The following is a 14,030-nucleotide window of genomic DNA, read 5'->3' as shown; positions in this document are numbered from 1 at the left end:
AGGGCCGCACGGTTTAGTCGTTTACAGGGCCGCACGGTTTAGTTGTTACAGGGCCGCACGGTTTAGTCGTTTACAGGGTCGCACGATTTAGTTGTTACAGGGTCACACGGTTTAGTCGTTTACAGGGCCGCACGGTTTAGTCGTTTACAGGGCCGCACGGTTTAGTCGTTTACAGGGCCGCACGGTTTAGTCGTTTACAGGGCCGCACGGTTTAGTCGTTTACAGGGCCGCACGGTTTAGTTGTTACAGGGCCGCACGGTTTAGTCGTTTACAGGGCCGCACGGTTTAGTCGTTTACAGGGCCGCACGGTTTAGTCGTTTACAGGGTCACACGGTTTAGTCGTTTACAGGGCCGCACGGTTTAGTCGTTTACAGGCCTAGGGCCGCACGGTTTTATTCATCTACAGAGCCGCACGATTTAGTCGTTTACAGGGTCGCACGGTTTAGTCGTCTACAGGGCCGCACCGTTTAGTCGTTTACAGGGCCGCACGGTTTAGTCGTTTACAGGCCTAGGGCCGCACGGTTTTATTCATCTACAGAGCCGCACGATTTAGTCGTTTACAGGGTGGCACGGTTTAGCCGTTTACAGGGCCGTACGGTTGAGTCGTTTACAGGGTCGCACGGTTTAGTCATTTACAGGGTCACACGGTTTAGTCGTTTACAGGGCCGCACGGTTTAGTCGTCTACAGGGCCGCACGGTTTAGTCATCTACAGAGCCGCACGATTTAGTCGTTTACAGGGCCGCACGGTTTAGTTGTTACAGGGCCGCACGGTTGAGTCGTTTACAGGGTCGCACGGTTTAGTAATTTACAGGGTCACACGGTTTAGTCGTTTACAGCGCCGCACGGTTTAGACGTCTACAGGGCCGCACCGTTTAGTCGTTTACAGGGCCGCACGGTTTAGTCATCTACAGAGCCGCACGATTTAGTCGTTTACAGGGTGGCACGGTTTAGCCGTTTACAGGGCCGTACGGTTGAGTCGTTTACAGGGTCGCACGGTTTAGTCATTTACAGGGTCACACGGTTTAGTCGTTTACAGGGCCGCACGGTTTAGTCGTTTACAGGGCCGCACGGTTTAGATGTTTACAGGGCCCCACGGTTTAGTCGTCTACGGGGCCGCACGGTTTAGTCGTTTACAGGGCCGCACGGTTTAGTTGTTACATGGCCGCACGGGTTAGTCATTTACAGGGCCGCACGGTTTAGTCATTTACAGGGCCGCACGGTTTAGTCGTTTACAGGGCCGCACGGTTTAGTCGTCTACAGGGTCACACGGTTTAGTTGTTACAGGGCCGCACGGTTTAGTCGTCTACAGGGTCACACGGTTTAGTCGTCTACATGGCCGCACGGTTTATTCGTTTACAGGGTCACACGGTTTAGTCATCTACAGGGTCACACGGTTTAGTTGTTACAGGGCCGCACGGTTTAGTTGTTACAGGGCCGCACGGTTTAGTCGTTTACAGGGCCGCACGGTTTAGTCGTTTACAGGGCCGCACGGTTTAGTCGTTTACAGGGCCGCACGGGTTAGTCATTTACAGGGCCGCACGGTTTAGTCGTTTACAGGGTCACACGGTTTAGTCGTTTACAGGGCCGCACGGTTTAGTCGTTTACAGGGCCGCACGGTTTAGTCGTCTACAGGGCCGCACGGTTTAGTTGTTACAGGGCCGCACGGTTTAGTCGTTTACAGGGCCGCACGGTTTAGTCGTTTACAGGGCCGCACGGTTTAGTCGTTTACAGGGCCGCACGGGTTAGTCATTTACAGGGCCGCACGGTTTAGTCGTTTACAGGGTCACACGGTTTAGTCGTTTACAGGGCCGCACGGTTTAGTCGTTTACAGGGTCACACGGTTTAGTCGTCTACAGGGTCACACGGTTTAGTCGTTTACAGGGTCACACGGTTTAGTCATCTACATGGTCACACGGTTTATTCGTTTACAGGGTCACACGGTTTAGTCGTTTACAGGGTCACACGGTTTAGTCGTCTACATGGCCGCACGGTTTAGTCGTTTACAGGGTCACACGGTTTAGTCGTCTACAGGGTCACACGGTTTAGTCGTCTACAGGGTCACACGGTTTAGTCGTTTACAGGGTCACACGGTTTAGTCGTCTACAGGGTCACACGGTTTAGTCGTCTACAGGGTCACACGGTTTAGTCGTTTACAGGGTCACACGGTTTAGTCATCTACAGGGTCACACGGTTTAGTCGTTTACATGGCCGCACGGTTTAGTCGTTTACAGGGCCGCACGGTTTAGTTGTTACAGGGCCGCACGGTTTAGTTGTTACAGGGTCACACGGTTTAGTCGTTTACAGGGCCGCACGGTTTAGTCGTTTACAGGGCCGCACGGTTTATTCGTTTACATGGCCGCACGGTTTATTCGTTTACAGGGTCACACGGTTTAGTCGTCTACATGGCCGCACGGTTTATTCGTTTACAGGGTCACACGGTTTAGTCATCTACAGGGCCGCACGGTTTAGTCGTTTACAGGGCCGCACGGTTTAGTCGTTTACAGGGCCGCACGGTTTAGTCAAGGTTTAATCGGAAGTGCTTCGCCTATTGTCTTTATGATAGTGTCTCTATCACAGGAAATATTTTCTTGCCATACCCCATCCCCACAATCATTGATATTTAAATGTACGTTTTAGATACATTGTACATGTATTTTATCTCGGTGGATTTTTTCAATTAACACGAAATCAAAATACGAATATTCCCAATGTAGTTTATTGGGTTGTTGACTTGTTACCTTTATTTGGTCATGGTGCCGTGCGGACTAGGCTGTTTTTGTTGTTACCTTTATTTGGTCATGGTGCCGTGCGGACTAGGCTGTTTTTGTTGTTACCTTTATTTGGTCATGGTGCCGTGCGGACTAGGCTGTTTTTGTTGTTACCTTTATTTGGTCATGGTGCCGTGCGGACTAGTCTGTTTTTGTTGTTACCTTTATTTGGTCATGGTGCCGTGCGGACTAGTCTGTTTTTGTTGTTACCTTTATTTGGTCATGGTGCCGTGCGGACTAGGCTGTTTTTGTTGTTACCTTTATTTGGTCATGGTGCCGTGCGGACTAGGCTGTTTTTGTTACGGAAGCGGCGCTTAGTGAGTGAAAGAAAACATTATTTCGGCAAAAATTGATACACATTTTCATAAACATTTCATATTTGATATCACTCAAATTTTCTACTACAACGCATAGTAATATTTTGATATAACAAAAAGATATCTAAGATATTTTCAACATTGTATTAAAAACAGTTTTTATTACGTGTAAATTATCATAGTCAGTATACTGTAACCTATCACTTATCTTTTTACATATTTTGAAATATTCTTGCGTATTCATTAGTTAAAAAGTACATATGTTTATCGCTGTATCTTTGAAAAAGCAAAGTGGGCTCTGACGATAGCCTGGATCCCAACCCCCGTCGTCCCTGGGCTCTGACGATAGCCTGGATCCCAAGCTATGATTATTACCTAGGATTAGTTATGGTTATGATTTAGGATTAGTTATGGTTATGATTTAGGATTAGTTATGGCTATGATTTAGGATTAGTTATGGTTATGATTTAGGATTAGTTATGGTTATGATTTAGGATTAGTTATGGTTATGATTTAGGATTAGTTATGGTTATGATTTAGGATTAGTTATGGCTATGATTTAGGATTAGTTATGGTTATGATTTAGGATTAGTTATGGCTATGATTTAGGATTAGTTATGGCTATGATTTAGGATTAGTTATGGCTATGATTTAGGATTAGTTATGGTTATGATTTAGGATTAGTTATGGCTATGATTTAGGATTAGTTATGGTTATGATTTAGGATTAGTTATGGCTATGATTTAGGATTAGTTATGGTTATGATTTAGGATTAGTTATGGTTATGATTTAGGATTAGTTATGGTTATGATTTAGGATTAGTTATGGTTATGATTTAGGATTAGTTATGGTTATAACGAAGGATTCGATATGATTATTGCTTACTGATCATTATTATATTTTTGTTTTCTATTCCAATTATGTGGCCAGACCATTTTGTTCAGAACATCTTTTAAAGAGAGAATGCCTGCCACGTTTGTAGTTTACTGATAAGAACTTTTACTATCAAAATCATGTTGTTAAACCAGAACACACAAAATCACTAGGTCTAACTGAACTGTAATCACAACATTATTAGAACAGAAATTCAACATGGTGGTATCAGTTAGAGCTTTTCGCGGATTGGAGTTTGTTTGGTATACGGTGATTAAATTTAATTGGGTAGCGCAACTTTTTGAAATGTTGAGTTTATCGGATCCTTCTTTACCTTTCATGTACCTACAATTTCATATCATAGTACATTCTTTAGAGAAATTTTCAATGGAGGGGAGGCAACTCCCAATACATTAGGGCGAACTTCCAATTTTCAAAATTGTTGTAGAATCTAAATTCTATTATTGATTTCCCCGTTTTTGGTCAACATATTGGAGGAAAAAATGTCAGAATCATCCAACAGGTTTAGCATACAATATATATACTCAGTACATATTTTTTTATCTGACATTCATATCAGGAAATGGCAGATTTATCAAACAGGTATAGCATAGGGCCTACAGTATATATACAATATCATATTAGAAATTTTCAGATACTCTGAACAATATTTAGCATACAATATGTATAACATATGTGACATTTATGTAAGAAATTCTCAGATTCATCTATCAGTCTTTAGCATACAATATGTATCACATATACCATGAAGATTTCTATTTTGACTCTAGGAGTACTGCCCGCAATGAAGGGAAATAACTCTATAGAGCTTCCAGTCAGTATAAAGAAAACACGCCTTTTTGTAATGTACTATCCCCTTTACAGAATTGTCGGTGTAAATTTTCTCATTTTATATTACTGTACAATGTATCAAAATAAACGGCCTTATAAGATTATTAGGTGGAAAGTGGATTTAAGGACCCACCCAGCAAAGTCCATTACCACGTAATAGGTGGTAGACATTTTGTTTGTTGGTCAGTTCAACAAAAGGCTTGAAATTACTACGTTTCATAAAAATGTTTAGAAATTTTGCAAATCTTAATACTAAAATGAAACATCTGATGTACGCAAATTCCTTTTAAAAATGATTGTTGGTGGGGGTCGGAAGGGGGTGGGGGTGGGTGGAGTGGGGGTGGGGGAAGGGAGGGGAAGGGGTGGTGTTAGTTTGTGGGTTATCGGTTGCTAAGGACGTCCACCATTTTGATTCAATGTCAACTTCGACATCGTATTATCTGTCGTTTTCTGGTTTATCTGTGCGCAATATTTCAGACTCTTTTAAAAAATTAAATTCAGCTTGCAGAAAATGCTTAATACTCATGTTCCAATGAAATATCACTAACTACCATACTACATTGCCAAGGGGTGTAACCTTCGTTGTAGAAGCTCATACTACTGGTACCATTGAACTTACCAAGCCTGACAGTGCACACACACATCTGGTCTGTAACGAGTTTTAGTTTGTAAGACCAAAGAAGGATATTTACATTATCGTTTGTCTGAGGTCATTTCTGGATTTAAAGGTCCTGGAAGTTCAACAAGAACTTCTTCACTAACTTGCTAGCTAAACAATATCCAATGCGCATGATTCACACATGATGTGTGCCTTTTGGACAGAATGTCCAATACCGCTATCAAATATAAAAATCACTTGGATGTTCTGCATGAATAATCATAATTGAAGGTCAAGCTACTTAACAGTCCATCAAATATGATTTGTTCACAGGACTTCATCACTTGCTGGTTTCTGTTGATAAACTAATTTCTGGAAAAGACATCACCTATCTCGAACCAAATAACTAAAGCAACAACATTGGCAAGGATGGTTTTGGGTTACCAAATGGATGGGTCATTTTAAAGAACTATTTGTGATATAATTTATGGGTCATTTATAGAAAATTAAAGGATTTACTGAATCATGTGGGTTATTAAAGAAAATTGTGAGCCAATGGCCCTATGGCCCCATCCAAAATGATTCCTGCATTTGTAAGAGAAAAAAGGCTGGACTGTCTCTAGACTATCAACATTAGTAAGAGAAAAAAGGCTGGGCTCTCTCTAGAATATCAACATTGGTAAGAGAAAAAAGGCTGGGCTCTCTCTAGAATATCAACATTGGTAAGAGAAAAAAGGCTGGGTTGTCTCTAGAATATCAACATTGGTAAGAGAAAAAAGGCTGGACTGTCTCTAGAATATCAACATTGGTAAGAGAAAAAAGGCTGGACTGTCTCTAGAATATCAACATTGGTAAGAGAAAAAAGGCTGGACTGTCTCTAGAATATCAACATTGGTAAGAGAAAAAAGGCTGGACTGTCTCTAGAATATCAACATTGGTAAGAGAAAAAAGGCTGGACTGTCTCTAGAATATCAAAATTACAAATAAAATCGAGACTTATCATAACATTGTTCTCTTAGCGATAGAAGTTTCAAACAAGGGGATGTAATTTAGTATTAGAATTCAGCTTCAAAAAGCTTATGAGCTAGTGTACAGTAAAAAAAAAACACGAGAACATATAGAGTAGTATTAAAATCAACGTCAGAAAAATATAAAGCATGCATTAAAGTTGACGTTGTGGATTCGGTAAGGAATGTCCCTGTCAATCGGAGGAGACATGGTCGTGGATTCGGTACGGAATGTCCCTGTCAATCGGAGGAGACATGGTTGTGGATTCGGTACGGAATGTCCCTGTCAATCGGAGGAGACATGGTTGTGGATTCGGTAAGGAATGTCCCTGTCAATCGGAGGAGACATGGTCGTGGATTCGGTACGGAATGTCCCTGTCAATCGGAGGAGACATGGTCGTGGATTCGGTAAGGAATGTCCCTGTCAATCGGAGGAGACATGGTTGTGGATTCGGTAAGGAATGTCCCTGTCAATCGGAGGAGACATGGTCGTGGATTCGGTAAGGAATGTCCCTGTCAATCGGAGGAGACATGGTCGTGGATTCGGTACGGAATGTCCCTGTCAATCGGAGGAGACATGGTTGTGGATTCGGTAAGGAATGTCCCTGTCAATCGGAGGAGACATGGTCGTGGATTCGGTAAGGAATGTCCCTGTCAATCGGAGGAGACATGGTTGTGGATTCGGTACGGAATGTCCCTGTCAATCGGAGGAGACATGGTCGTGGATTCGGTACGGAATGTCCCTGTCAATCGGAGGAGACATGGTCGTGGATTCGGTACGGAATGTCCCTGTCAATCGGAGGAGACATGGTCGTGGATTCGGTACGGAATGTCCCTGTCAATCGGAGGAGACATGGTCGTGGATTCGGTACGGAATGTCCCTGTCAATCGGAGGAGACATGGTCGTGGATTCGGTACGGAATGTCCCTGTCAATCGGAGGAGACATGGTCGTGGATTCGGTACGGAATGTCCCTGTCAATCGGAGGAGACATGGTCGTGGATTCGGTACGGAATGTCCCTGTCAATCGGAGGAGACATGGTCGTGGATTCGGTACGGAATGTCCCTGTCAATCGGAGGAGACATGGTCGTGGATTCGGTACGGAATGTCCCTGTCAATCGGAGGAGACATGGTCGTGGATTCGGTACGGAATGTCCCTGTCAATCGGAGGAGACATGGTCGTGGATTCGGTACGGAATGTCCCTGTCAATCGGAGGAGACATGGTCGTGGATTCGGTACGGAATGTCCCTGTCAATCGGAGGAGACATGGTCGTGGATTCGGTACGGAATGTCCCTGTCAATCGGAGGAGACATGGTCGTGGATTCGGTACGGAATGTCCCTGTCAATCGGAGGAGACATGGTCGTGGATTCGGTACGGAATGTCCCTGTCAATCGGAGGAGACATGGTCGTGGATTCGGTACGGAATGTCCCTGTCAATCGGAGGAGACATGGTCGTGGATTCGGTACGGAATGTCCCTGTCAATCGGAGGAGACATGGTCGTGGATTCGGTACGGAATGTCCCTGTCAATCGGAGGAGACATGGTCGTGGATTCGGTACGGAATGTCCCTGTCAATCGGAGGAGACATGGTCGTGGATTCGGTACGGAATGTCCCTGTCAATCGGAGGAGACATGGTCGTGGATTCGGTACGGAATGTCCCTGTCAATCGGAGGAGACATGGTCGTGGATTCGGTACGGAATGTCCCTGTCAATCGGAGGAGACATGGTCGTGGATTCGGTACGGAATGTCCCTGTCAATCGGAGGAGACATGGTCGTGGATTCGGTACGGAATGTCCCTGTCAATCGGAGGAGACATGGTCAGTATGGACTAGCCAGTAATGAATGTCATAGATAAAGAACAACGGCCGTGACTGTGGAAAACGAGGCGAAGTTAATGTGGGGACCAATATGATTAATGGAGACCATTCTTACTGTTGGTTGGTTTGGAAAATGTCAACATTAGATCACAGCGACGTGGAAAACATAAACATTCCAATGGATAAATGACCACCACAATAATGTATGGCTATGGTTGTGAAACTATCATTTAGTTCAAGTCTTGGTAACATTTGTCTAGAATACGAATGGAAAATAAATTGTTCGTTCTAATTTTAATATTAGCCTTGTTTACTCTCTCCTACAGTAAAATATCCGTTTATAGAAAGTCCTTAACACATTGTTGTTTATTCAGAGCGTTTAAAACCAGTTCACTTCCATAATAAACCTAACAAATGTGTTTCGGGTATAGACATAGAACGTGAGTATACTCTATATATAGCTTTAAATAACAGTATGTTATTATATTACAAATACCATTTAAAAACCAAGTCGGTCCCCAATCACCATGCCAGCATGCCCTAATACATTGCTTACAAAGACCGGGTCAATAGCACACAATTTCAACGAGTTGAAGTGTGTGTCATGAAGTATGACCCAATCCTGGTATATATCTATATAATCATTTTACTGTTAAAGTGTTCGGTACAGAACACAAGAAAACTGAAACATAATAATCTTATAAACAACATTTCCACCATCAACCTTGAACAAATAGGTCAGTAACCTAATCCGAATGATAAGAAGAGTGGATTTGTTTGATTCAGTCGAACTCGGTGGAAGGAATTCGAATTTATGCAGACGGTTGTTGTGGATATGATATACTGTTTCATACAGACTGTTGTTGTTGTTGATATGATATACTGTTTTATACAGACTGTTGTTGTTGATATGATATACTGTTTTATACAGACGGTTGTTGTGGATATGATATACTGTTTTATACAGACTGTTGTTGTTGTTGTTGTTGTTGATATGATATACTGTTTTATACAGACTGTTGTTGTTGATATGATATACTGTTTTATACAGACTGTTGTTGTTGATATGATATACTGTTTTATACAGACTGTTGTTGTTGTTGATATGATATACTGTTTTATACAGACTGTTGTTGTGGATATGATATACTGTTTTATACAGACTGTTGTTGATATGATATACTGTTTTATACAGACTGTTGTTGTTGATATGATATACTGTTTTATACAGACTGTTATTGTTGATATGATATACTGTTTTATACAGACTGTTGTTGTTGATATGATATACTGTTTTATACAGACTGTTGTTGTTGATATGATATACTGTTTTATACAGACTGTTGTTGTTGATATGATATACTGTTTTATACAGACTGTTGTTGATATGATATACTGTTTTATACAGACTGTTGTTGTTGATATGATATACTGTTTTATACAGACTGTTGTTGTTGATATGATATACTGTTTTATACAGACGGTTGTTGTGGATATGATATACTGTTTTATACAGACTGTTGTTGTTGATATGATATACTGTTTTATACAGACTGTTGTTGTTGATATGATATCCCGTTTTATACAGACGGTTGTTGTTGATATGATATACTGTTTTATACAGACGGTTGTTGTGGATATGATATACTGTTTTATACAGACTGTTGTTGTTGATATGATATACTGTTTTATACAGACTGTTGTTGTTGATATGATATACTGTTTTATACAGACTGTAGTTGTTGTTGATATGATATACTGTTTTATACAGACTGTTGTTGTTGATATGATATACTGTTTTATACAGACTGTTGTTGTTGATATGATATACTGTTTTATACAGACTGTTGTTGTTGATATGATATACTGTTTTATACAGACTGTAGTTGTTGTTGATATGATATACTGTTTTATACAGACTGTTGTTGTTGATATGATATACTGTTTTATACAGACCGTTGTTGTTGATATGATATACTGTTTTATACAGACGGTTGTTGTGGATATGATATACTGTTTGATACGGACTGTTGTTGTTGATATGATATACTGTTTTATACAGACTGTTGTTATTGATATGATATACTGTTTTATACAGACTGTTGTTGTTGATATGATATACTGTTTTATACAGACTGTTGTTGTTGATATGATATACTGTTTTATACAGACTGTTGTTGTTGATATGATATACTGTTTTATACAGACTGTTGTTGTTGATATGATATACTGTTTTATACAGACTGTTGTTGTTGATATGATATACTGTTTTATACAGACTGTTGTTGTTGTTGTTGTTGATATGATATACCGTTTTATACAGACTGTTGTTGTTGTTGGTATGATATACTGTTTTATACAGACGGTTGTTGTTGTTGATATGATATACTGTTTGATACAGACTGTTGTTGTTGATATGATATACTGTTTTATACAGACTGTTGTTGTTGATATGATATACTGTTTTATACAGACGGTTGTTGTGGATATGCTTTACTGTTTTATACAGACTGTTGTTGTTGATATGATATACTGTTTTATACAGACTGTTGTTGTTGACATGATATACTGTTTTATACAGACGGTTGTTGTGGATATGATATACTCTTTTATACAGACTGTTGTTGTTGATATGATATACTGTTTTATACAGACTGTTGTTGTTGATATGATATCCCATTTTATACAGACGGTTGTTGTTGATATGATATACTGTTTTATACAGACGGTTGTTGTTGATATGATATACTGTTTTATACAGACTGTTGTTGTTGATATGATATACTGTTTCATACAGACTGTTGTTGTTGATATGATATACTGTTTTATACAGACTGTTGTTGATATGATATACTTTTTTTTACACCGGCTGTTGTTTTTGGTATGATATACTGTTTTATACAGACTGTTATTGTTGATATGATATCCCGTTTTATACAGACTGTTGTTGTTGATATGATATACTGTTTTATACAGACTGTTGTTGATATGATATACTGTTTTATACAGACTGTTGTTGTTGATATGATATACTGTTTTATACAGACTGTTGTTGTTGATATGATATACTGTTTTATACAGACGGTTGTTGTGGATATGATATACTGTTTTATACAGACTGTTGTTGTTGATATGATATACTGTTTTATACAGACTGTTGTTGTTGATATGATATCCCGTTTTATACAGACGGTTGTTGTTGATATGATATACTGTTTTATACAGACGGTTGTTGTGGATATGATATACTGTTTTATACAGACTGTTGTTGTTGATATGATATACTGTTTTATACAGACTGTTGTTGTTGATATGATATACTGTTTTATACAGACTGTTGTTGTTGGTATGATATACTGTTTTATACAGACTGTTGTTGTTGATATGATATACTGTTTTATACAGACTGTTGTTGTTGATATGATATACTGTTTTATACAGACCGTTGTTGTTGATATGATATACCGTTTTATACAGACGGTTGTTGTGGATATGATATACTGTTTGATACGGACTGTTGTTGTTGATATGATATACTGTTTTATACAGACTGTTGTTATTGATATGATATACTGTTTTATACAGACTGTTGTTGTTGTTGATATGATATACTGTTTTATACAGACTGTTGTTGTTGATATGATATACTGTTTCATACAGACTGTTGTTGTTGATATGATATACTGTTTTATACAGACTGTTGTTGATATGATATACTGTTTTATACAGACTGTTGTTGTGGATATGATATATTGTTTGATACAGACTGTTGTTGTTGATATGATATACTGTTTTATACAGACTGTTGTTGTTGATATGATATACTGTTTTATACAGACGGTTGTTGTTGTTGATATGATATACTGTTTGATACAGACTGTTGTTGTTGATATGATATACTGTTTTATACAGACTGTTGTTGTTGATATGATATACTGTTTTATACAGACGGTTGTTGTGGATATGCTTTACTGTTTTATACAGACTGTTGTTGTTGATATGATATACTGTTTTATACAGACTGTTGTTGTTGACATGATATACTGTTTTATACAGACGGTTGTTGTGGATATGATATACTCTTTTATACAGACTGTTGTTGTTGATGATATGATATACTCTTTTATACAGACTGTTGTTGTTGATATGATATCCCGTTTTATACAGACGGTTGTTGTTGATATGATATACTGTTTTATACAGACGGTTGTTGTGGATATGATATACTGTTTTATACAGACTGTTGTTGTTGATATGATATACTGTTTCATACAGACTGTTGTTGTTGATATGATATACTGTTTTATACAGACTGTTGTTGATATGATATACTTTTTTTACACCGGCTGTTGTTTTTGGTATGATATACTGTTTTATACAGACTGTTATTGTTGATATGATATACTGTTTTATACAGACTGTTGTTGTTGATATGATATACTGTTTTATACAGACTGTTGTTGTTGATATGATATACTGTTTTATACAGACTGTTGTTGTTGATATGATATACTGTTTTATACAGACTGTTGTTGTTGATATGATATACTGTTTTATACAGACTGTTGTTGATATGATATACTGTTTTATACAGACTGTTGTTGTTGATATGATATACTGTTTTATACAGACTGTTGTTGTTGATATGATATACTGTTTTATACAGACGGTTGTTGTGGATATGATATACTGTTTTATACAGACTGTTGTTGTTGATATGATATCCCGTTTTATACAGACGGTTGTTGTTGATATGATATACTGTTTTATACAGACGGTTGTTGTGGATATGATATACTGTTTTATACAGACTGTTGTTGTTGATATGATATACTGTTTTATACAGACTGTTGTTGTTGATATGATATACTGTTTTATACAGACTGTTGTTGTTGATATGATATACTGTTTTATACAGACCGTTGTTGTTGATATGATATACCGTTTTATACAGACGGTTGTTGTGGATATGATATACTGTTTGATACGGACTGTTGTTGTTGATATGATATACTGTTTTATACAGACTGTTGTTATTGATATGATATACTGTTTTATACAGACTGTTGTTGTTGATATGATATACTGTTTTATACAGACTGTTGTTGTTGATATGATATACTGTTTTATACAGACTGCTGTTGTTGATATGATATACTGTTTTATACAGACTGTTGTTGTTGTTGTTGTTGATATGATATACCGTTTTATACAGACTGTTGTTGTTGTTGGTATGATATACTGTTTTATACAGACTGTTGTTGTTGATATGATATACCGTTTGATACAGACTGTTGTTGTTGTTGGTATGATATACTGTTTTATACAGACTGTTGTTGTTGTTGATATGATATACTGTTTTATACAGACTGTTGTTGTTGATATGATATACTGTTTCATACAGACTGTTGTTGTTGATATGATATACTGTTTTATACAGACTGTTGTTGATATGATATACTGTTTTATACAGACTGTTGTTGTTGATATGATATACTGTTTTATACAGACTGTTGTTGTTGTTGATATGATATACTGTTTTATACAGACTGTTGTTGTGGATATGCTATATTGTTTGATACAGACTGTTGTTGTTGATATGATATACTGTTTGATACAGACTGTTGTTGTTGATATGATATACTGTTTTATACAGACGGTTGTTGTTGTTGATATGATATACTGTTTTATACAGACTGTTGTTGTTGATATGATATACTGTTTTATACAGACTGTTGTTGTTGATATGATATACTGTTTGATACAGACGGTTGTTGTGGATATGCTTTACT

This window comes from Pecten maximus, chromosome 4 (assembly GCF_902652985.1).
Source record: "Pecten maximus chromosome 4, xPecMax1.1, whole genome shotgun sequence".
Taxonomy (NCBI): Eukaryota; Metazoa; Mollusca; class Bivalvia; order Pectinida; family Pectinidae; genus Pecten; species Pecten maximus.
The sequence above is the reverse complement of the archived record's forward strand: the minus strand, read 5'-3'. Positions refer to the sequence as shown.